The sequence below is a fragment of the Phocoena phocoena genome, chromosome 4 (assembly GCF_963924675.1).
Source record: "Phocoena phocoena chromosome 4, mPhoPho1.1, whole genome shotgun sequence".
Lineage (NCBI taxonomy): Eukaryota > Metazoa > Chordata > Mammalia > Artiodactyla > Phocoenidae > Phocoena > Phocoena phocoena.
The window spans coordinates 118,452,120-118,475,864 of record NC_089222.1 but is presented as its reverse complement, the minus strand read 5'-3'; positions in this window follow the sequence as shown (position 1 = coordinate 118,475,864).

The following is a 23,745-nucleotide window of genomic DNA, read 5'->3' as shown; positions in this document are numbered from 1 at the left end:
CATTACTTATAAAAAATCATTATTGATGTTTTGGTTTATCATGATGTAGGTTTTTCCAGTGTAGAACTGTTAAAAAAAATCAGTAATCTTACTATACATATAAGTACCTCCTGTTCCCTTCCACCTTAATATGATATCAAACAGTTCCTCATAATTTCATGTCTTTGAAAACATCAGTTCTAATGTCTGCATACTATTCCATCAAGTAAATACACCATCATTTATTTAACCCTCCCCAAATCATTCAAAATGAGTTTTTTTTAGTTTTTTCTTAATCATGTTTGCAGCTCCAATATTATCACAGAGATTGGGCATGTTAAAATATATTCTATAAATCAGTGCTAAAGAAACCTGTCTAGGAGACTTATGCTATTCTCCTGTTATTTTACTGTTTTGATTAATTTTAACCCCAATTACAGAATATTAACTGAAAATTAGGGGGAATTGGAAAGTTGGAAAAACTATCTACAGATTTCAGTCTGAAGCTTTTCCTTTGGAAATATACCAGATTATAGCTCCCATAGTTATCATGGCCATTCCATATAGATTATTGTGTGTTTGTAAGTGCTTGCACCTCCCTGAAATATTTTATTTGACTCTGTTAACTACAGAAACTACTTATCAATGTTACCAGTAGAATAGAAAGGAGGCCACACAAGCATCTTTTCCAAAACATCGAAAGGGCTATTCGTAATTATATATCAAACTTGTAATATGAAAGCTTGATATTTCCTTTGGAAAGGTCAGTACTGTCTTGGGATTCAAGGAAATGTCACAGAATGAATTAATGGGAACTAATTATTGAAACTCTTGCCTAAATATTTGGCCCTAGTTACCAACATCAGGATTTACTTCTGTATATCCATGGAAATTGAGAGTGGGGAATGGGGTAAGAGGTGACAGGGAGAAGTACTTCCCATTTGACCACATATATACAAATAGTAAAGCTAAAGCTAGCTCAGCAAAACCTGACAAGTGTTTGCCGAAATAAATTATTTATTTGAAAAATATTGGCATTAGTATTTTACACATTGATTTCCATCACATAACAGGAAACGTAGTGTAGAAAGAAACATACGGGAAGAAACAAGGGATTTTGATTCGGACTTGCGTTCATATCCCATCTCCAATCCCTATGACCTCTGAGACGCTAAGCAAGTCTTTTAACCTCTCTGATCTTTAGATTTCTCATCTGTAAAATATGAATAATAACGCTTTCTTTGCCAGGCTGCCATAAAAGTAAAAAGAGACAAACACTTAGCATCCAGTACACTGCAGGCGTTCAAAAAATGGGAGGTACTATTATTATCATACTATGTTCCACACTGGTATCCCAAAAACAGATAGGAAAATGGGTTTTGTCTAAAATAAAAGACAATTGGCATGAGAAACATGCTGGGAAGAATAGATTATCACAGCACTACTGCCTTTCTTTTTTTTTTTTTTTTTTGGTTATCTGTAACCTAGGTTATCTGATACTGTTTTAAAACCATGGGCCTCTCTGTTTGTTTACACAGGCCCCCTAAATGTTATCTGGAGACTTCCAATGCCTGACTACCTATCATATGGTGAGTCAATCAGTTTTTTTTTTTTTTTGGTCCACAAATAATAGGAATTTCAAATTGATACCATTATTTGCATAACATTTGGTAGAGTATCTGCTATGACATTGTCCACATGACTCATTCTACCTGAAGGCTCTAATCTGAGTCCAGTAAAGTGCTCTTGCAAATAAGGTCTACCAACCAAAGAGCGTAACTACCCAGATTCTCCTTTATACTTAGAATATTTTTTCCCCAAAGATACCAGTAGAAAGAGCTTTGGTTATTCAAGAGAGACCAGCGAGTTCACAAATAAAGCTTCCTCCTCTGTGCCCTGTTTCTTCATCTGTACAAAATACTAATGAACATAGGGAATTTCAAACTCTTTTGGAAGCCAGCAAAGACATATTAATGATGTAAAAGTGGATATGGGAAATCAGAAAGATAGAGTGAATATGAATCGGGTATTTATATAATTAAAATATTCCAATAGACTAAGTGTGAGGTCCATAAGAGTAATATTAAAAATTAACTTTCTTCCCAACATGGAATACGGAGAAAGTAAAAGCAAGATAATTGTCAGAGGTTAGTTTAGTTTTGATGAATGAGTGTGACTAAATCAGAATAATGATTCTGAATTAAGTTCTATCAAAACAAATACAATATCTTTTAAAAAACTGCTATTTTCTTTCTTAAGTTGGGCTTCTCTAGCAATTGCCTTTCATGGTACACTTATACCAGGAAGGAAGTTTGCTAGCCAGGACATGTAGGAAGGTCTGAAGAACTGATGTTTAATCTGAGAAGATAACTAAGGCCCCCTTTCCTGAAAAATACCTTCCCTCAGATTTAGTGAATGTTGGTATCATCCCATCCTGCCCATATCTCTTCTCCAGAGTAAATAGGGTAGGTATCATTTCCACTGCTATTCCCAGAACCCCAGTGTTCTGCTGTTGTCTTAACCCAAATCTTTTAACTTGTGAGCAAAGAAAGCCTTTTATCATCTGACCTTTCCAATCAACTAGAATGATGTTTCTGTCTATTCCATGAATCAATCCATTGTCATCTTGGAGGGCCACAGACAGCAGTGGTAAGTATAAAATACAGAAAGTTAGACATTCATGTTGGGAGATTAGGAGACACCATGCACACAATAAACACTGTTGGCCTAAACCACTAGAGAGAACTAAAATAAAGATAGTAAGTTTGAGAACATTGGGTCAGGACATAGAACCAAGGATTTGTTAGCCAGGAGAAAGAAAGATCACGTGAAACAAGTAGGATTCCAACAACATGGAAGACACTCTGATAATGCTTCATATTGATGTCAGGCCAGCATGTAAAGTGGCAAGAATGTCTTATCTGTTTTCCAGTGTGGATGCTTGTCAAGTGAAGTATCAGCAATGAAGATGATTTTGACTATTCCACACGTACCTAAACACAGTCATCTTTAATTTGGCTGAAGCATGAATTTGATCACACAACGTGAGTTGAGACAGTCCCTTACCTGGTGAAGGATTCTAGGTCACGACCCAGCACTCCCATCTCTACCTTTTTGATTTCTTTCTTATTTTCTACTTCTTGCTGTAGCTTTCAAGGAGGGCCAAATACTGTTGATGTTATGAAATATGGCCCTCAAGGGAGAGTTAAAACTTGGATGTAAAGTAAACATTATAATAAGCAGAAATGCCATGATTCTTGAAAAAATGAGATTTCTGAGAAAACTAAGAGACTGCATAAATATGTATTTGTCTGTGTTCGGGGGATTTTCTAAAGTGTTGGCACATAGGTCTTGTTAAAGTCAAGTTTACTATATTACTATCTAGAATACACACGAGACTTCTTTGAATTTGGTTAATTTATATAAAGCTTTTTCTCTCATACAAAGCAGAGAGGCTCCAGGACCTGTAGCAAAAGACAGAAATGAGCTTTGAGACACTAAGATGAAGTCAAACACATTGGCGATTTAATGGCAATCGCCCTTCATAGTCTGTAATAAGCACTACATGATCAAGAAGTGGCAGTCTCTATTCAAAATGGCCACCTGTAGACGATCTATTATACTTCAGTGTGAAAAGGACTTCTTGTATCCGACATAAACTGCTTTGTTCAGAAGATGACCAATTTCTGCTCTTAGTGCCAAGACATGCCTTGTCAGTGATGACAACCTCCCAGTCCATTTCTGATGGACAGATGGTGGGCCATGGCCTGTCCTTGGCTCTGTATGGTCATATGGATGCTTCTTCACACCAACCCTAATGGGGTCAACTGAAGGCTTAGAGACTTGGGAAAACAGTATGTTAAAAGTTCATTCATAATTTGTTGATAGATCCCTCTTAGTGGAGAAAATTGAGGTACAAGTGCTGGGGGATACCTCTGCTTCCTGTGAAAAGATTTTCTGACACCCTTTAACTCAACTTGTGTTGGTAAACTGCTCCCTTAAAAGATGATCAAGGAGATAATTCCCAGTAACGTTTACATGAATCAATAATCAGATAAGACAATTATCTTAATTTTAGCTTCAGGACTCCACATTTGATTGCATTGATTTTAAAACATCTGTATTTGAATCAAGTGTCTCCGACTCTAGCCATTTTCTTGGCTGCATTTCTTCAGTGCTGTATAACATATTATATGAACAACTTATTTAATAATGTTGCTTTCTTTATCATATTCCATTAGGTATTCAAATGCCTTATCTGCCCATCGAACTTTCTTTCCTTAAAATGGATTCTTGGAATTTTTAAAATTAGATACTGCCAGGGGAAGAAGAAGAACTTCACATATCATGTAGCAAATTATGTGCTTTGACCACTTAATAGATGATGTATTGGCAACTACTCAAGGTTCACATTTGTGGTCTCAGTTTGGAATTGGGATTCAAGAAGACTTCAGTGTATAGTGGTCTGCCTCCAAGTGTCTTCTCCAATCCTGTTTGTTAGAATCGATATAACACCCCAACTGTACTAATTACAACACTTACCATATTCATTCCTTCAGTTGTGCTCAATTTTCCATATGAAGTCCAGTTCCCTAGAGCATCTTTGTCATCTTTTCATCTCCTCCCCCCTCGCCTTTAACCAAATAGGTGCTCTATAGTGCTCTGACTGGTGGTCCTAGGGTAAGTGTGATAGAATCAAGCTTTTCACATCAGTTTACCCCTGCCTTGGTAGAGGTTACTCACAGGCTCGCGAGTAAACCAGCAAATAGCTCTAGAGTATGGTAACTGCCTAGTTAATTCAGAAAATTTAGAGCTGTGGTGTAAAGTAGTTAATATGAGGGTTGGGAATCATGTGAAAACAAATTCTTTTTCTTCTTTTTGCTATTGGATATGTCTTCTCTCTGGCAAGTTCTCCTTTGTCAGTTGTATGTACTGCAATTCACTTGTTTGAACTAAACTACTACTAAATTGGAGGCTAGTGCTTTCCCCCAGCTTTTCTTTTAGTGACTTCTGTGTTACTTTATGGTGAGTGTGAATTAAATGGACTCTTAACAGCATTCCCTCAGGTGTTCTATTTACTGAAGTTCCAAAGCTAAAAGTACACATTTCCTTTACTGCTAATGCTGGTGAAGGTGTTCAGAGCATGCCAGCCCAAAACATACCTCTTTGGTATATTGATAATATTGAGCTTAAGTCACTTAAGAAACACTAGATACAGGAAGGGCTCTCTGACTTCCCACTTTCTACCTAAAAGCATGTCATATTTCCCATGAAAAAGTTACCCTTCCTATACCAGTAAGAGAACATTCTTACCACTGGAGACTGGTTATCAATTCCTAAATGGATCTGTACAAACAAACTTACTAAAATAACCCTAGCTTTCCATTAATTTCCCTCATATTCTTTCTAGTCACTTCCCTACAATTTACTGCCTCTAAAAGCTTAAGTTAAGTCCTCTTCCTTTGTCTTGTCATTTCCCCACAAATTTATGATATTTTGTTAAAAAAGTATATAAACTCTCAATCCTAATTGCTTTTTTCTGTCTTCATTTTTCCCTATGATGGCTCCTGGGTGCACACAAAAATATTAAATAAGATTGTATGCTTTTCTCCTGTTATTCTGTCTTACTTCCAGTTAATTATCAGGCTTAGGGCAGAACATAAAAGGGTAGAGGAGGATTCTTTTTCCTCTTCAATACTGGCCATGTTTCAAGCTCTTTATCATGTCCATTTATTTAAATATGATGTATGAATCATATGTTTAAGGAGTTAAACAGTTAAAATGTGATATCTATCCCTAATCACTATCCCTAGTTAACAAAGTACATGGAATGGGTTCTCGTGATTTCTCAAACACAAATCCCAACAAACCAGAAAGGCATGTATGAGTCAACATACTTACAACCTTATGTAAGGCCGTAAGTGCTGTACTTTGCACTTGTAGTGCAAAGTACTTTGCAGTGATGTACTTCCATGTGGAAGGCATCCTTCTCCCTCAGATTGCAGGTAAAATGCCTCACTCTTAACCCTGGGAGTCAAATAATTTCTTAAATTATTTTATCTGGGTATTGTGAGATTAACAAACAATCATTATTAATAATAAAATACGATGAGTTTCCTTAGAAATAAGTAACAGGTTGTTGTTATAAAGTAACTTTGAAGGCTATTTTGTAAGTTCAAGAATGGATGAGAGCTCTATGTTATAAAGAGTAAGTTTGCGATCATCAGCTGGTTGAATTTGAACACTATTTTCCCCAATGATGGGTGTAGATGGGAATGCAGCCAATCTCTCCAAATGACCTCAAACATTCCAGGAATGTAGCATGACCCTTCCCAAAGATGGGATGGTCAGCAGGGAGCATTACCATGTGGGATACAGATTCTTCATTTACTTCCCCAGAGGATATGAAATGAAAGGTTCATATGATTCTATTTTCAAAGGTTCTGTTTTGGCTCACTTCTGGGAACTCCCTCGTATAACGATGATGGCTTCTTTCCAAAATGTGTTGATGCTAAGATAAATTTACTATAACTTAGAAAAGGAAGCTATTTACATCCCCCATATTGTAAAAACTGCCTGCTTAACTGCTTCTATGTTTTCTATATTTGAAGAAAAATTTGAAACACTATGTAAAAATTAGAAATGACACAACTTTTGGAATAAGTAGGACTTTAAAAAATCCACAAAACCCCTGGGTTTGAGTTCTGTTTCTACCACTAACTAGCTCCTTGATCTTCAATAAATCATAATCCCTCTACCTTTCAGTTTCGAAACTTGATATGAGAATAGTAAAACATACATAGTAGTTGCTCTAAGGATTCAATAACAAAAGTATGCAAAAGGACTTAACAACCCTTGGTGTCAAAGAAAAACCAGACCTGGATAGTAGTTTAAAGTGGTAAAAACAGATTTTATTCAGAACCATTACAATAAGGAAAAGAGACCTCATTATAGAACTGGGCTCAATTCCAAAAACAGTATGGGCAACAGTATGGGAATTTATAGCCAAGAAGCAGTTTAGGGGTAAGTGTATGGAAAATTACTGAAACATCAGGGGTAAGAGAGATTCTAGCTAGACTCACCTGACAGAATCTTTGCTAAAGATAGGCCATGGTGATCAGACATTACCTGCGGGATGATGGAGGATGAGAAACCCAATGAGATATTGAGGGTGAACAGAAATAGAGGATGGGGAACTCTTGCTAAAATAACCTAGGAGGGATCTTGCTAAAATTAGATTTTACAAGGAAGTGCACAGGTGGGCTGAGGAGAAGTTTCAGGAGCCTGAATAAAGTTTGGTCAAGCAAAGAATCTTGGTCATTGGACACAGTCTGCTCATGAAGTCTTGGTTTATATTCTTCCTATTATCTTAATATTTGGGAACTATATTTTATTAATCTGTAAGATAAGTATGTTTTTATTTCTTTGACATATTGAGTTATTTTAGATTTCCAAGAAAGTAACAAGGTAAAAAGGCATTGAAAATAATTTTAATATTTCTTTAAAAAGTTAATATTTGTATTTATAGGATTAATGCTACAAGATTATATTGGACATCTATGAATAAATGCTACAGTTGTTGAGAAACGTTAGTAAAAGCTTTGAAATTTAGATTCTTTCTGTTTCAAAGAGTATGTGAGCTCAAAATGTGATACAACTTCTGTGCATTAATGCCTCGCATACTCCCACAGAAACTTTCCATTATGCCTTGACAACACCTTGTCATCCATGTGGCAGAAATTTTACCCTTTGAGAACAACCAAATTTCACATTGTGGAGGTGTTTTTTTAAAATGGGAGCTTTGATTTTATTCCTTTGTTTTTTGGGTTTTTTTGGCATGCATAGGGTAAGAGGAAATTCAAATCCTTAAAGGTAAAGAATCTAATGAGGATAAATTTTACATTTGATCCAAGGTACATTTTCAAAACTTAATACTCAAAGTGCATTGATTTGCAATTACTTTACAACAAAGAGATACCACATACTGAATTCAGGCTGAAATATCCTTTTCCACAGGCCTGGCCACACATTTCCTCTTTGAGAATGGCTTTGGATTTCCATGGCCTTTCATGCCAGTTTTAGTTTTAAATCTTTGATCACAATAGCTCACTCATCTTCTCTCCAGTTATCCTCACTTCCACACTTAAGAATCAAAAAAGCAAACATGAATATACCAGGATGGCTTGGAATAAATATGAAATCCTAGGAACTAGATGAGCTTTTAATCAATTTTTCCATATAGACCAGTTATAAGTTGGGCTCAAATGTAAGAGCTGCAATTCTAACTTCTGGCCTATGTATAATTTTATATTTTGACATTCATTTGTTAATTCACACCTATGTTACTCTCTTAGTGTATTCACTTACTCTGATGCTACAATATATTAGTAGGTTCTGTGAATAAGAACTACTTACTGATTCTAAAACTCAATTTAAGTAGGTAACTTGTCAGATGATAAAAGGAAAACACTTCAGAAATGCTATTTTGAAGTAAAACTAAAAGCATATTTCATAAGTTTCAGCTTTTCATTTCCACAAAGAAATACAGGTACTTCAAATATTTATAATTAGAATAGACTTTGTCAAGGCGGCATTTGTTACAAGTTTTGAATGGGATTAAGGGTTTGGATAAAAAAGTAATCTAAAAATCATTAAATATTAAAATAATCCTTTGGAAACCTGACAATTACACACACACACACACACACACACACACACACACACACTGCTTATATCCCACTACATTTAATTCAGAAATAGAAATTTTTTCTCCCAGGTGCTGACCTAGCCAAGGTACTTTTCTTTTGTATTTTTAGAGCAGAAAACCAAACTTCTGAGAAATTAATTTTACTAAGGTCATACAACTAGACAGGGGAAGCCAGAAGTATAATCTAGGTTTGCCTAATATCACTGCTTTATTTGTTCCACCATATTCCATGCCTTGACATAGACAATTAGGCTGAGATCTCTGCCCTCAAAAAATGCCATCTAAATGGAGAAGCAAACATTAACAACCATTTATAATACACTTGAAAAGCAGGATAAGTTTTACTAGTTTCATGGGAACTTTAAGAAAATTGTTTTATTGTTATTTTTTTACAGAGCTACAATTGACACATAGCATTGTGTAAGTTTAAGGTGTATAGCATGTTAATTTGATACATTTATATGTTGCAATATGATTACCACTGTAGTGTTAGGTAAAACTTCTATCACATCACGTAAATATTTCTTTTTTGTGGTGAGAACACTTCAGACCTAGTGTCTTAGCAGCTTTGAAGTATAGAATATTGTTGACTATAATTAGTATGCTGTGCATTAGATCTTCAGGACTCTTTCATCTTCTAACTGCAAGTTTGTAGCATGGGAACTTTTTGATGAGATCAACTTAGTCTATCTCAAAACCTCAGGGAAGATTTTGTTGAGGAACAGGCCTGAGGAGGCATAGAAGCATTCAAGACGAAATGGGAAGTAGGGCATGACAGCAGGGGAAATAGCATATGTAAATCATTTGAAATATAAGAGAACATCTCAAAGTCAGGAAGTCACGAGGAGGTACGTGCGATTAAGTACCTAGGAAAGAAGAGGATGCCTGGAGTATCCGGAGTATCACAGGCTCCGGACGCGCAGGCTCAGTGGCCGTGGCTCACAGGCCCAGCCGCTCCGCGGCATGTGGGATCTTCCCGGACCGGGACACAAACCCGTGTCCCCTGCATCGGCAGGTGGACTCTCAACCACTGCGCCACCAGGGAAGCCCCCTTGGTAGGGTTTTAATCATGAAAGGAAACTTCATTTACTCAACAAATATTTGAGTGCTTATTATTTCCAGTCGCTAATCCTATTCATGAATTAGAATAATTTCAGACAGCAATATAGAAGACAGACCAGAAACGGCAAAGAGTAGAGGCTATTTCAAAACGTTTAGACAAAATTGATGAGACACAATTGAGAGAGAGACTAAACCTATTTCACCTTTGGATTAACTATTGTCAGAGGGTAAAATAATAGGAAAGATGATTTTAGTAGCTTTCTCTTCTCATCTTTATTTCCCCCTACCTGCCACGCCTCCTAATACTTTCAATGCCCCAGAAGACCTCCAAGGCTCCACAAGTTTCCTGTGAATTCAGATACTACTCTCTGACTTGTTTCAGTCACCACTGAATTTCATTACTATGCCCGAGATGCTGTCTCAAGTGGAAGTCAACTTGAGGAACTAAACTTCTGAGACACCTTACCTGTATAACCTTCCCCAGGCTTTTGTCTATAGCTCACGGCTATAAAGCTCTTCTGTTTCACACTGTGAAAACCCTTTCCAAGAAGTTTAAGCCACTCAGGAGCAACGCTGTATGTTTGGCTCAGTTCTCAGTCCTTTTATGTAAAAACTCACTAAGAAGTGGAGAGAATCCTTCTCAACTTCTCCAGGCATCTTATGCTACTAACACTTTAACTCATATCTTTTCTCCTCCCCTTTCTTATTCTCTTCACATTTCAGTTACTGAATGAAACTTTAGAAACATTTATGTAAGAAGAAGTGTAGATATGAGGAGATAGACAAAGTAGTTCAAGTAATTGAGTTTTATCATAAAGTTAGTATACATCTGCAGAGTTGATTTTTTAAAAATCTTAAGTTTTTAAAGGACCCAGGTCTGTGGTTCACAGTAGAAAATAGATTTCTAATTTTCTTATTAGACTTTATTTTTTTAGAGTATTTTTAGGTTCACAGTAAAATTGAGTGGAAGGTCCAGAGATTTCTCATATACCACTTGCCCACACACGTGCATAGCCTCCTGCATTATCAACATCTCACACAGAGTGGTACATTTGTTGCCATGGATGAACCTACATTGATACATCATTTCTTCCAAAGTCTGTAGTTTGCATTAGGATTCACTCTTGGTGTTGTACATTCTATGCATTTGGACAAATGTGTAATGACATTTATCCAAAATTATAGTATCATACAGAGTAGTTTCACTGTCACAAAAATCTGTTGTGTTCAACCTATTCATCTCTCCTGACAATTACTGATCTTTCTACTGTCTTCATAGTTTTGCCTTTTCCAGAGTTGGAGTCATACAGTGTGTAGCATTTTCAGATTGGCTTATTTCACACAGTAATATGCATTTAAGTTTCCCCTATGTCTTCTACTAATTTATTTTTGAGAAGATTTTATTTGGAAGCTTATACAAACACAGTATTTCATATCATCCTTAATATGTTTATTTTATTTTTCTCATTATAATGAGATAGCATTAAAAAGCATTTTTTTCCCACTAAACCCTATATAATTGCCTTCAAATCCCCTTTAATTTATCCCAGTGTGCTGTAAAAATATCATTATTTCTATAGATTTCATAATGTGAAAAAGGGTTGTGAAGCACTCCACAAACTTTACATGAGGATTCTTAACCTGGGGCCCCTTGATGGATTTCGGTGGATGTGTAAAATATGCAAATGCATTTGTTCTGGAGAGATGGTCAGTAGTTTTCATCAGATTCTTCCATGTCCTTTCATGACTTGATAACTCATTTCTTTTTAGCCCAGAATAGTATTCCATTGTCAGGGTGTACTACTGGATGCTGTCTACTTTATCCATTAAAGCCTTTAATATTAATCATAGTTGTTTTAAATTCTTGGTCTGATAATTCCAACATTTCTGCCATATCTGAGTCTGGTTCTGATGCTTGTTCTGCCTTTTAAAACTGTGGAGTTTGTTTGCTTGTGTTGTTTTTTGTTTGTTTGGTTTTTAAATCTGAACTCCCCAGTGAGTTCCAGGAAGGCATTTTATTTTATTTTATTTATTCTATTCTATTCTATTCTATTCTATTCTACTCTATTCTATGCCATGCCACATAGCTTGTGGGATCTTAGTTCTCCCACCAGGGATCAAACCCGTGCTCCCTGCAATGGAAATGTAGGGTCCTTACTACTGGACCTCCAGGAAATTCCCTAAAACTATGTTTTTTTAATCTTTTGATATGCCTTGTAATTTTTCTCAATAGCTGGATATGATGTGCGAGGTTAAAGAAACTGCAGTGAACCAGACTTTAGTAATGTGATGGGAAAGTGTGAGGAGAGTGGAAATGTTCTATAGTCATATGATTAGGTCTCAGTCTTTTAGTGAGACTATGTACTGGACTGTGAACTTCGTAAGCACTTCTCAGAAGTCACACCCCACCCACCCCTTATGTGTGACAGGATAGCTAGGGTAGACTGGAATTGGGTATTTCCCTTCCCCCAGGTCAGTTACGCCCTTATAAAACCAAAGCAGGTGGGCTCTGGTTAAATAGTTCTTCCGGAGGGCAAACCTTATTAAGAAGAAAAGAATGATGTGCTTTATTTCATGATGGCTCCTTTTTCCCTTACCCCCCCGGCAGCACAAGGAGATTTTTCTCTACTTACTGTGAGAACCTGGTGGAGCTCCAGGAGATAAAACTCACAAGATTGTAGGGGCCCACTGATGATTGGGTCCCTCTGGAGTTTTTATCTCCCAGAATTGTCCACATTAACCTTCCAGCAATTCATCAGTTATAGTCCAGGTTTTCCTACCCTGGAGCACTGATTCCCATGGAGGGTTCTGCTCTGGTAAGTTGTGATTCTTTGTATTTGTTTGTCTGTCTCTCCAGTTTTGGAGTCAGCAGTTTGCTCTGTGGCCTTACTTCTCTTAGGGATCTAAGAAGAATTGCTGATTTTTCAGTTTATTCAGCTTTTACTTTTTTAATTTTTTTGCAGTACAAGGGCCTCTCACTGTTGTGGCCTCTCCCATTGCGGAGCACAGGCCCAGCGGCCATGGCTCACGGGCCCAGCCGCTTTGCTGCATGTGGGATCCTCCCAGACCGGGGCACGAACCCGTGTCCCCTGCATTGGCAGGCGGAATCCCAACCACTGCGCCACCAGGGAAGCCCTCAGCTTTTACTTGTTAGGATGGAGTGGCAACTTCTAAGCTTCTTACATGCCAGACCAGAAGCAGAAGTATCCTACAACAGATTATTTTTTCTATTAATTTTATTAAGCAGTGTATTAGGAGTAAGTAACTAGAAATATCTGGGTGATTCAGTGTCATTTGGCATTCCTGAGCCCCTTCAAATACCTAATTATCTGAGAGGGGTGAGATCACACCATGAATCATGCCTCTTTTATTGTTGTTACTGACCCCTCCCTTCATATTCTTCCAAAAGATCACATTACTATCTGGCGGCCTTTCCCATGACAATCAAGGACAATGGAAATATAGTGTAGGCTTCTCTTCTTACTGCTGTCTCCATCAGGAAATAGCACCAGAAACTCTGTGGAATTTAGTTTTCTCCACTTTGTTACTCATCTGATATTTTATAGTTTAAGGGCAAGTCTTCATTGTATTATGGACTTAAAAGAAAAAAAATGCAGTGGTGGCACTGTTTTGTAGGATTCCAGAAGCTTTTGGTAAAGTTGTAATTTGAGAAGAGAGTTCCTAAACCGTTAGAGGCATGCAGGGTTTGCAAAAAATATGTTGAAGAATTCCCTTTCTTTCCATACCCATATGTGCATAATCTGTTTAGTGTGGCTCTTGACACTTAGGAATCCTCAAGTGTTAGTGTATACCAAACAACATATTAGGTGCTGGAGAAGAACCTTGAACCAGTCCAGCAAGACTATCTTGTTTATTCTTTTACACTTGTAAAACTGATCCAGAGGGCTATAGGGAGGGTGGGTATCCTGGAGTTCGTACTGGAGAATTCTGTAACACCGGTTTATTAAAAATACTTATTTTCCTATTTGTATAACTCTACAGTTCTGCTTAAGCCATGGACACAGATAGTCCCACAACATAATCTATTTTATAAGGATTATTAACTTGCAGATGGAGGTATGATCTGCAAACACTTCCTCTCAGTCTTTGGTCCAAAAGTCTTAATGCTCCATGTCACATTATCAGACATTTTCCTCTGGATATAGCAATTCAGAGATTTTTCTTTCTCAAGGTCTTAACCTGGGATTCAATGCCAAGTTATACATATTGAAGGCTGATAACCAAGGGACCACTTGCAACAGCTTCAGGGCTGTCTTTATTCAAAGTTGGATTTGAATACATTTGAACAGATTTGAACAGATGTTTCTGGTAACAACAGTATCTTCCTCTTTGGTAATGAAGGCAGAAACATTTATCTGAAAGTATCACAAATCAAAATAATTTGGAGTTAATTTATACCTGAACACATAAGAAAGAAAATAAAAGCTGTTCTCTCTGAAGCACAACTTGACAGAGGGGAATAGTTCACCATTACCACCACCAACAGCAACAAAATTCTTTCTTACTCCTATTGCTGCCTGTACCGCTCATTTGCTACTTACCAAATGATCTTTTATTATCCCTTAATATCTCAAACATTTGTTTTTTCGACTTTATTGGGAACAAGTGATGAATAAGATTTGCTTGGTATTCTCTCTAGGCGTGCTGAGAAAACTATCACTAAGTGGCTGGAAACGTCAAAACCAAGAAAATAAACGTGCTTCAATCACTTACATATCCAATAAATATAACACATGAATGGAAGCCCAGAGTTCAAACTTTTCCCACCCTTCATGAGGGTGTATACATTAGAGAGGTTTAACCAAACTTCATCGAGCAGTTTCTGGAATTAAAACAACTGGGCTGTCTGCCACACCCCACAGCTTGGAATGTAGGCAATCAGGATTTAGGATGTTTTAGACTCCAACCAAATTAAGTGGATGCAAACCATTGCATTAGATGGTGGAGAAGATCTGCCCTCCTCCTACTTAAAGTGCCTGGGAAACAGGAAATACAAGTTCAATTGAGATGGCCTTTCTCTGGTAGAAAAGTAATTGTCATGTGCCAGAGACAGTGAATGAATATTACTGATGTTTCTATGATCAAAGGACACTTGGCTTTGCTATTGTAACAGCCATTTGACTGCTCCCTTGCAAATCAACACAAGTTAATATGTTCATGATGACTGAATAATTACAGTGAAAAAAAACTTGCTTTCAATCCTTGCTAATGGGGAAAAAAAGGCCAAGACATGTCCGGGTGGAAGTAATTCAGGGTTGTCTCAGAAACATGTACAAGTTAGCAACACGACAGTGAGTTTTACTCAATGTGGGCACTACGCTGGGCAGAAAAGATACCAAAAGTTTTAGTACTCACTTGCATTTTAAGGCTGTCTAGTGTCCTATCTGGGGATGATTTCCCACAATGTGTGATCTTGTTGGTAGACAATGTCTTATTTCCTGCTCTATAGATCAAAGAGAACAGGGTACAGCCTGATTGTCAGTAGTGATAATGATTTAATCCCTTCAGTTGGATTTTTCATACGTGACCTGGTCTCTGTATTTTGTGATTCAAACAGGATAGAAGCAATTTATTCAGATCATCAGTGCCCACATCTGAGCCAGACGAGTGAGATGCTAAGAGATGCCCTTTCAGAAGAGCCTTCTATCAAGGTAGTTAGCTCCTGATATCATATATTTAGATAGATATAGGTATTCTTAAATATACATATCCTTCAATATATATGTATCCTTAAATACATATGCATTCTTAAATATGTCTCTATCCTTAAATACCTATCAATCAATCAATCTATTGCCTTAAGCTAGCCACTAGATATTTCTGTTACCTATTGTAAAACAATGTCCTAATTGATGAAGAGTGTAGATCAGCACATGCAAAATATCCCAGGGGAAATGTGGAGAAATGGGATTGATAATCTCGTCTAGATGTATGCAGTTAAAAGTCCTATAATATTCTGACATGGGAATTTAGTAATCCACGCAAAAAGTTGTGAAACTGCTAATTCCATCATCCTCTGTGTTCACTTGGGAACAAGCTCTGGGAGACAGCGTTGCTGCCACCAAAGTATGGTAGCAGGAATTCAAGGTTGCGTGGTGGCATAGATCTTTTTGATAGAATTAGATGATTTGAAGAAAGGGAATTACAAATTCAAATATCTAAATTTGAGAACTAGAAATAGGATATTTAGGTGTTTTTTCCCCCACCTTCCACTAAGCATCCCTTGCCCTCAGAAACAGATTCCCTCTGCTTTCCTGATTCCCATCAGAATAAGATTATTCTCTTACCATGTCACCTTAGAGATTTCCTTGAAGAGGAAGTACCTCATGTCTCTCCCTATCCCTACCTCATTCAAACCTGCTACTAGAGTTAGGTGTCAGTATAGCAAAGGAAATAAATTACAAATAAAACCTTGCAAGTTAGCTTGGGGTCATATACATGACAAGGAATCAAAGACTTGTCAATTTATATTGGAAAAAATCTGGAGGACGTATAAAAACAGATTTTAGGGTGCTCATATAAGACTGAAACATTTTTAGATCACTTGTACCAGTTGCTAAGATAAAATTCTCTCTTGCCATCCTGTGAACATGGGTTCTTACATAACTTTGTTAAAACTTACTCAGGCATGTTTTGAAGAAGCTAATATAGTTAATCATTATCTCCAAGTGACTATATAAAGAAGCATATTTGAAAAATTACTAGTTTAATGGATTTTGGACATTTTGTCAACTGTTCTCTTTTCAGTCCCTCCGTCTCCTCCCCTTAGCTGCCTACACTTGGTTTTATTTTCCATCACAACTAAAAGTGATATATTCAGTCTCACTAGGTCATGGGAAAAGATTAAGGAACAGCCTTATATGTACCTTTTAGAATTCTTCCATCCTCTTCTCTGAAACCCAAGTCTTTCCTTCCACCTGGCCACAGCAAGAAGAGAGAGTTGAGAATGAAAATATCAAAACCTGCCTTCATATACCCATTAAACACTTCTCTTCTGACTTCTCCATTCCTAACTCACTTTTCTTTTCCAATAAATTATTTTTGTTCCCTCCCACCACTAAAAGTTGCACTTGCAATGGCCCTAACACTCATATTTTAGATAAACTGCCCTTGATAATAATTCTCTGGGAACCGTTTTAGAGAACAGCAGCATTTCTTTCCACAGATTTTAATAGATGGCAATTTAATTTTTTTAAAAATAGAGAAAAGTAATAGTATTAGTTGTTTTCATGAAAGGAAAAAAGAAAAAACACTGGCATGAAATCTATAGAGGGCCATAAGATACACAATTACAATTTTAAAATTTACTCAGGGTGGAAAAAATAATTTTAATGTTCTTTAAGAATTAGTATGGAAGCAACAGTAGGATAAGTCTGAGAAAGGAAACCTAGGAGAGGGTCAATAGAACATATTCTCCTGGACAATCTAAAAAAAATTATACATGATAAATGGGTTGTGGTTCATGGCTACTATTCACTTGTTTTAAAAAATACAAGACACAATATTAAAATATCATTCTAAGAATGCATGTTAGATACATCTGATAAATTTATACAAAGTATTACAAATGACTATGGGAAATTTATTGCATGCACCTTCATTCTATAATTTGGAAGCTGTATTTATCAGAGATGTCCAGAGAAACAGAATCAGTAGGATATATATATATATATATATATATATATATATATATATGTATATAGAGGAAAAGATTTATTTTCAGGAATTGACTCATATGATCGTGGGAGCTAGCAAGTCCGAAATTCATAGGGCGGACTGAAAAGTTGGAAATTCAGCTAAGAGTTGATGTTGCAATCTTGAGTCTAAAGATTGGAAATTCAGGTAGAAGTTCTATATTGCTGTTCAGAGACAGAATTCCTTCTACTTTGGGAAACCTCAGTCTTCTCTTTTAAGGTCTTCAACTAATTGGATGAGGTTCACCCACATTCTGGAGGATAAACTCGAAGTTTACTCAAAGTCTACTGACTCAAATGTTAATTACATTTAAAACGTACCTTCACAGCAACATCTAGACTTCTGCTGGACCAAACAACTGGGCACCATAGTCTAGCCAAGTTGACACTTAAAAGTAATCATCATAGAAGCTTTGGAGGGGAAGAACACTTGTATCTAATCTGGTTATAATTGCTTGCAGTAGTTTCTTTTAGGGCCATTGTTTGCAATTGATTTTACTAAATATTTGAAATGATTTTGAATATCTTAGATAAAGACTCCTGTTTAGTACATTGTACTAGAATGTTCAGCCATGGCAAATTTTACCACTGAACATACTTGGATACATTAGGCCTATTCATTTCTGCAAGTCAGCATCTGGTGACTCATGCTTTGCTTACTCATTTAACACAGCCTCCCACATATAAAACAGTGTAAAGAACAGAGTAGACAAGTGCTAATTAAAATTATACAAATAACAATTGTGTCTTCAAAAATGAAAGAATGAGAACATTTTGTTCTGACATATTGAGAATCAGAAAAATGAATTAAATAGAAGACATACCAGGATATTTTAAGTAGAGTAGCAGATTATAAGCCTACATACTAACTGTCGTGTGTTACAATCCACTTCTGTTGCTTAGCAGAGCCTACTCTTAGTTATATCTGGAGATTATATGTTAAGAATTTCTGAAAGCATCATTAAAAAAAAACTCCACCAAAACTAATGGCAAAGGCTACCTGTATTGTACCTTCAGAAATTGGGTCTGCTTCTCTCCTATATGACTTGATAATTCGTGTGCCACTCAGAATAATTTTTGTTCTACATCTTGCAATCAATCTCCACGTACAATGAAAAAAAGTCGTCTCAACAGATACCAAGTAAAGAAGATAGCAATAGAAAGCCAAATATACGAATAACCCATGTTTGGGTTCCAATAAAAAAGTTTTACTTTTGTTTGCTTTTGTTTTGATAATGAATAAAGATGCAATATTTTGCTCTGAATTCTTTAGTGTGATAACTAAAATTCCCTTTTGCATCACACATCATTTTATATTTCCTTAGTAGTTTCACGAATGTCTTTTCTCTTTGAGATTCTGTCTATGTCCAGTAGAAGGAACACTCAGCTAAATGAAAATGAAATAGACTTAGAAAACAAAATTTCTAAAATGGTAGTAGCCCGGGGACACATATCTATTTCAGAGATTTAGCTGCTCTGAAGCTGAGCTGTAGTCTGCGGATGGGCAGTTTTACCTGAACTTGACTCCGGATGTAGCTATTATGGCCCCAAACTAAAGCATGACCCTGGACTCCACCTTCGATGACTTTATGCCTGAGAGGCTGTCAAAAGTGCTGGTCAGGCTCTCAGAAGCTAACGTCTCCAGAGGAAAATCTGTCCCCAAATCTGGGGTCACCTTTCTAGACTTTTATCTTCTCCTGGGTATTGACCTGATAATTCTTCACTATCTTGTGAGCTTTCCAGTGCAATCTAGCTAATGGTTTTTATATTATGTCCAGCTTTTCTCCTTTAGTAGCAATGTGGGTTCAAAATTTGCAGCCCTACTTACCAGAAGTAGAGTCCATCCCGTTTCTCAAGTCTTTAGTACTCTTCCTTGTCTCTCTTAAATTCAGATGTGCACAATGACCACCATATGGAAGTCCAAAGCCAAAGTGTACATAATCTAATTTATTTACTGTAATGTGGATAATGTTGGTTTTAACTTTATCTAATTTTGCTGAGCCCTAATTGTGCTTGTTTATTGATTGCCTTTGAGCCTCTGGCTGGGGCTTTCTTTCAATTTAAAAAGCCTCCCTACCTCAAGGTTGCCTATTCTTCTCCTCCCTATATGAGAAAGTCCAGCTCAAAATCAATTCCATCCATGCCTTCTTCTACCTCTCCTCTCTCCTCGATCACCTCCTAATTTGAAATACTATTTTACTTATTCTCTGTGTGATACACGTAGTGTTTCTGCTCACGAAGGGTTAGCAAGTTTGCTGGACAAGATGATCTTGTTTGCCACCCTGGATTGCAAACTTTCCAGAGACAGGGTTTAAGCTCTTAGTATCTTCTTCTGAATTTATTTGAGTACTTCAGATACAATAGGGAATCCAGCACTTGTTAGAGAGACACTTTGACTATCTCACTGCAAGTTAGAGATTTTCCATCTCTTTGGGTCTCATAGAAGCTTCTGAACATTACCTTAATTCAGTGTGTCTCGCTGAGAGAATATCAACTGGTATGTGGTATTTTTTCCAGGTTTTATTAGTTATGACTTTTAATGCATATACAAAATAAAACTTGAAACCTATGATTTCACAAATATGGTGTGGTAATATGGACATCTTAAATAACAGGCATGTTAATGAGCACATAAAGGGAACTTGCAAAATTCCTAAAGATGGTAGGTAAATGTGGTAGGCTGATTGCAAAAATAATTCCCATCTGCTCACAGTGTGACTTGGCAGCTCCTCCCAAGGTGTTCTTTCCCCCACCTTTTGACTCTGGGCTGGCCTTTCAACTTGTTTGGGCCAACAGAACGTGGCAGGGATGACAAGATGCTAGTTCCAAGCCTAGGCTTCAGAAGCCTTGTATACATTGTTGCTCCCTTGCAACCTTGCTGAGCAATTAGAACAAGCAGAGGCTAGTGTGTTAGATGATATGGGAACAAATGAAGCAGAGTTGGGTCTTCACATCTGTGGACCTCCTAAGTCAACCAGCTCCCTGGCATCCCCTAGTCAGCTACAAATGCATAAGTGAGCCAGCCAAGATCAGCTGCAACTGGCTCAAATCAACAAAATCATCCAGCTGACCCACAGACTCAGGAGCAGGAAAAAAAAATTATTATCATATGCTATTGAGGTTTTGTTAAGAGGTATTATTGTGACAATGGATAATGAATTCAGAGCATGACCAAAATTTGAGAAACACTGATTTATGTACTTTACAAATTATAGTCTTTGATCTTTTGATATGTATTTCATAATAGAGCATGATTCAGAATCATTTCCAGAACAGTCTGTGGGAGAACAACAGATTGAGACATTCTTTCTTTCCATTGTGATTCAAATAAGTAAACCTTAGAGTCTATTTCTTCTGCTTTTTTTCCTTGTGGAATCCTCTTCCAAATACCTTTTCTTACAGTTACTCTAGACTCTAAAGCAGTGGATAGGTAGGGAAGGAAAATGAATGAGGTGTAAAAGAGATCATCAAAGGGAGGGAAGAATTCCAGTCAAAATTGCCTTAATAAATATTCGCTAACCTCTTTAATTGCTTAAAAGTTTTAAATCCAACTATGATTTGTCAGTAGCCCAATACCTTCTGCTTTTAAAGATTTGAACTATTGTTTCTCTCTTTAACCAGATCAATTTTCTTGAAGGAGGTCCTATATCTATTTTTCAGAATGATGTGGAAAGGGAGGAGGATTGAGTTTGGAGCCAGATGGTTCTGGTTGGTGTCCTGGCTTCACTATTTCCTCTGTGGCCTTAGGTGAGTTACTCTATCTATGAGTCTCAGTTTCTTCCTCTATAAATGAGAATGATATCATTTTTAAAAGAGATTTAAGATATTATACATAAAGTATCTGGTATCAATACTTATACAAAAAATAGTAGTTACTTCCTCCCAGGCAGCTTGTTACTTCTTAGACACTGAGTACCTGCAGGTACTCATACTCTTGCCTGGTTGACACATTTCTCCAACCATCCTGTCATAGTCCATTTGGGTTGCTGTAACAAAATACCTTAGAATGGGTGGCTTATAAACAACAGAAATTTATTTCTCACAGTTCTAGGGACTGGAAGTCTGAGATTAGGTTGCCAGCATGGTCAGGTTCTGCTGAAGTTCCTTTTTCTGATTGCAGACTGTTCTCTTGTTGTGTCCTCACATGGTGGAAAGAGGGCTGGAGAGCTCTCTGGGATCTCCTTTGTAAGAGCACTCATCCCATTCATGAGGGCTCCGCCCTCATAATCTACTTACCTCTCAATGCCCACCTCCTAACATCATTACATTGGGGGTTAGTATTTCAACATATGCACTTGGAGGACACAAATAATTCAGTCTATAATATACCCCAAAATATAATGACATTAAACTGATCTGAACTCTCTTCTTCCAATATCACTTCTTTTTTTTTTCTTGAATTTTATTTTATTTATTTATTTTATACAGCAGGTTATTAGTTAACTATTTTATACATATTAGTGTATATATATCAATCCCAATCTCCCAATTCATCCCACCACCATCACCATTCCTGCTTTCTCCCTTGGTGTCTATATGTTTGTTTTCTATATCTGTGTCTCTATTTCTGTCTTGCAAACAGGTTCACCTGTACCATTTTTCTAGATTCCACATATATCCGTTAATATTTGATATTTGTTTTTCTCTTTCTGACTTACTTCACTCTGTATGACAGTCTCTAGGTCCATCCATGTCTCTACAAATGACCCAATTTCATTCATTTTTATGGTTGAGTAATATTCCATTGTATACATGTACCACATCTTTATACATTTGTCTGTCAATGGGCATTTAGGTTGCTTCTGTGTCCTGGCCATTGTATATAATGCTGCAATGAACATTGTGGTACATGTCTCTTTTTGAGTTATGTTTTTCTCTGGGTATATGCCCAGTAGTGGTATTGCTGGGTCATATGGTAATTATATTTTTAGGTTTTAAAGGAACCTCCATACTGTTCTCCATAGTGGCTGTATCAATTTACATTCCCACCAACAGTGCAAGAGGATTCCCTTTTCTCCACACCCTCACCAGCATTTGTTTTTTGTAGATTTTCTGATGATGCCCATTCTAACTGGTGTGAAGTGATATCTCATTGTAGTTTTGGTTTGCATTTCTATAATAATTAGCGATGTTTAGCATCTTTTCATGTGCTTCTTGGCCATCTATATGTCTTCTTTGGAGAAATGTCTATCTAGGTCTTCTGCCCATATTTTGATTGGGTTGTTTGTTTTTTTAATGTTGAGCTGTATGAGCTGTTTATATATTTTAGAGATTAATCCTTTGTCTGTTGACTTGTTTGAAAATATTTTCTCCCATTCTGAGGGTTGTCTTTTCATCTTGCTTGTGGTTTCCTTTGCTGTGCAAAAGCTTTTACGTTTCATTAGGTTCCATTTGTTTATTTTTGTTTCTATTTCCTGGGTGGTGGGTCAAAAAAAATCCTACTGTGATTTACGGCAAAGAGCATTCTTCCTATGTTTTCCTCTAAGCATTTTATAGTGTCTGGTCTTACATTTAGGTTTTTAATCCGTTTTGAGTTTATTTTTGTGTATGGTGTTAAGGAGTGTTCTAATTTCATTCTTTTACATGTAACTGTCCAGTTTTCCTAGCACCACTTATTGAAGAGACTGTCTTTTCTCCATTGTATATTCTTGCCTCCGTTATTAAAAATAAGGTGACCATAGGTGCGTGGGTTTATCTCTGGGCTTTCTATCCTGTTCCATTGAACTACATATCTGTTTTTATGTCAGTACCATATTGTCTTGATTACTGCAGTTTTGTAGTGTAGTCTGAAGTCAGGGTGTCTGATTCCTCCAGCTCGGTTTTTTTCCCTCAAGATTGCTTTGGCTATTCGGGGTCTTTTGTGTCTCCATACAAATTTTAAGATTTTTTGTTCTAGTTCTGTAAAAAATGCCACTGGTAATTTTATAGGGATTGCATTGTATCTGTAGATTGCTTTGGGTATTATAGTCATTTTCACAATATTGATTCTTTCAATCTAAGAACACGGTATATCTCTCCATCAGTTTGTGTCATCTTTGATTTCTTTCATCAATGTCTTGTAGCTTTCTAAGTACAGGCCTTTAATCTCCTTAGGTAAGTTTATTCCAAGGTATTTTATTACTTGGTTGCAATGGTGAATGGAATTGTTTCCTTAATTTCTCTTTCTGATCTTCTGTTGTTAGTGTAAAGCAATGCAGGAGATTTCTGCGCATTAATTTTGTATCCTGCAACTTTACTAAATTCATTGATTAACTCTAGTAATTTTCTGGTGGCATCTTTAGG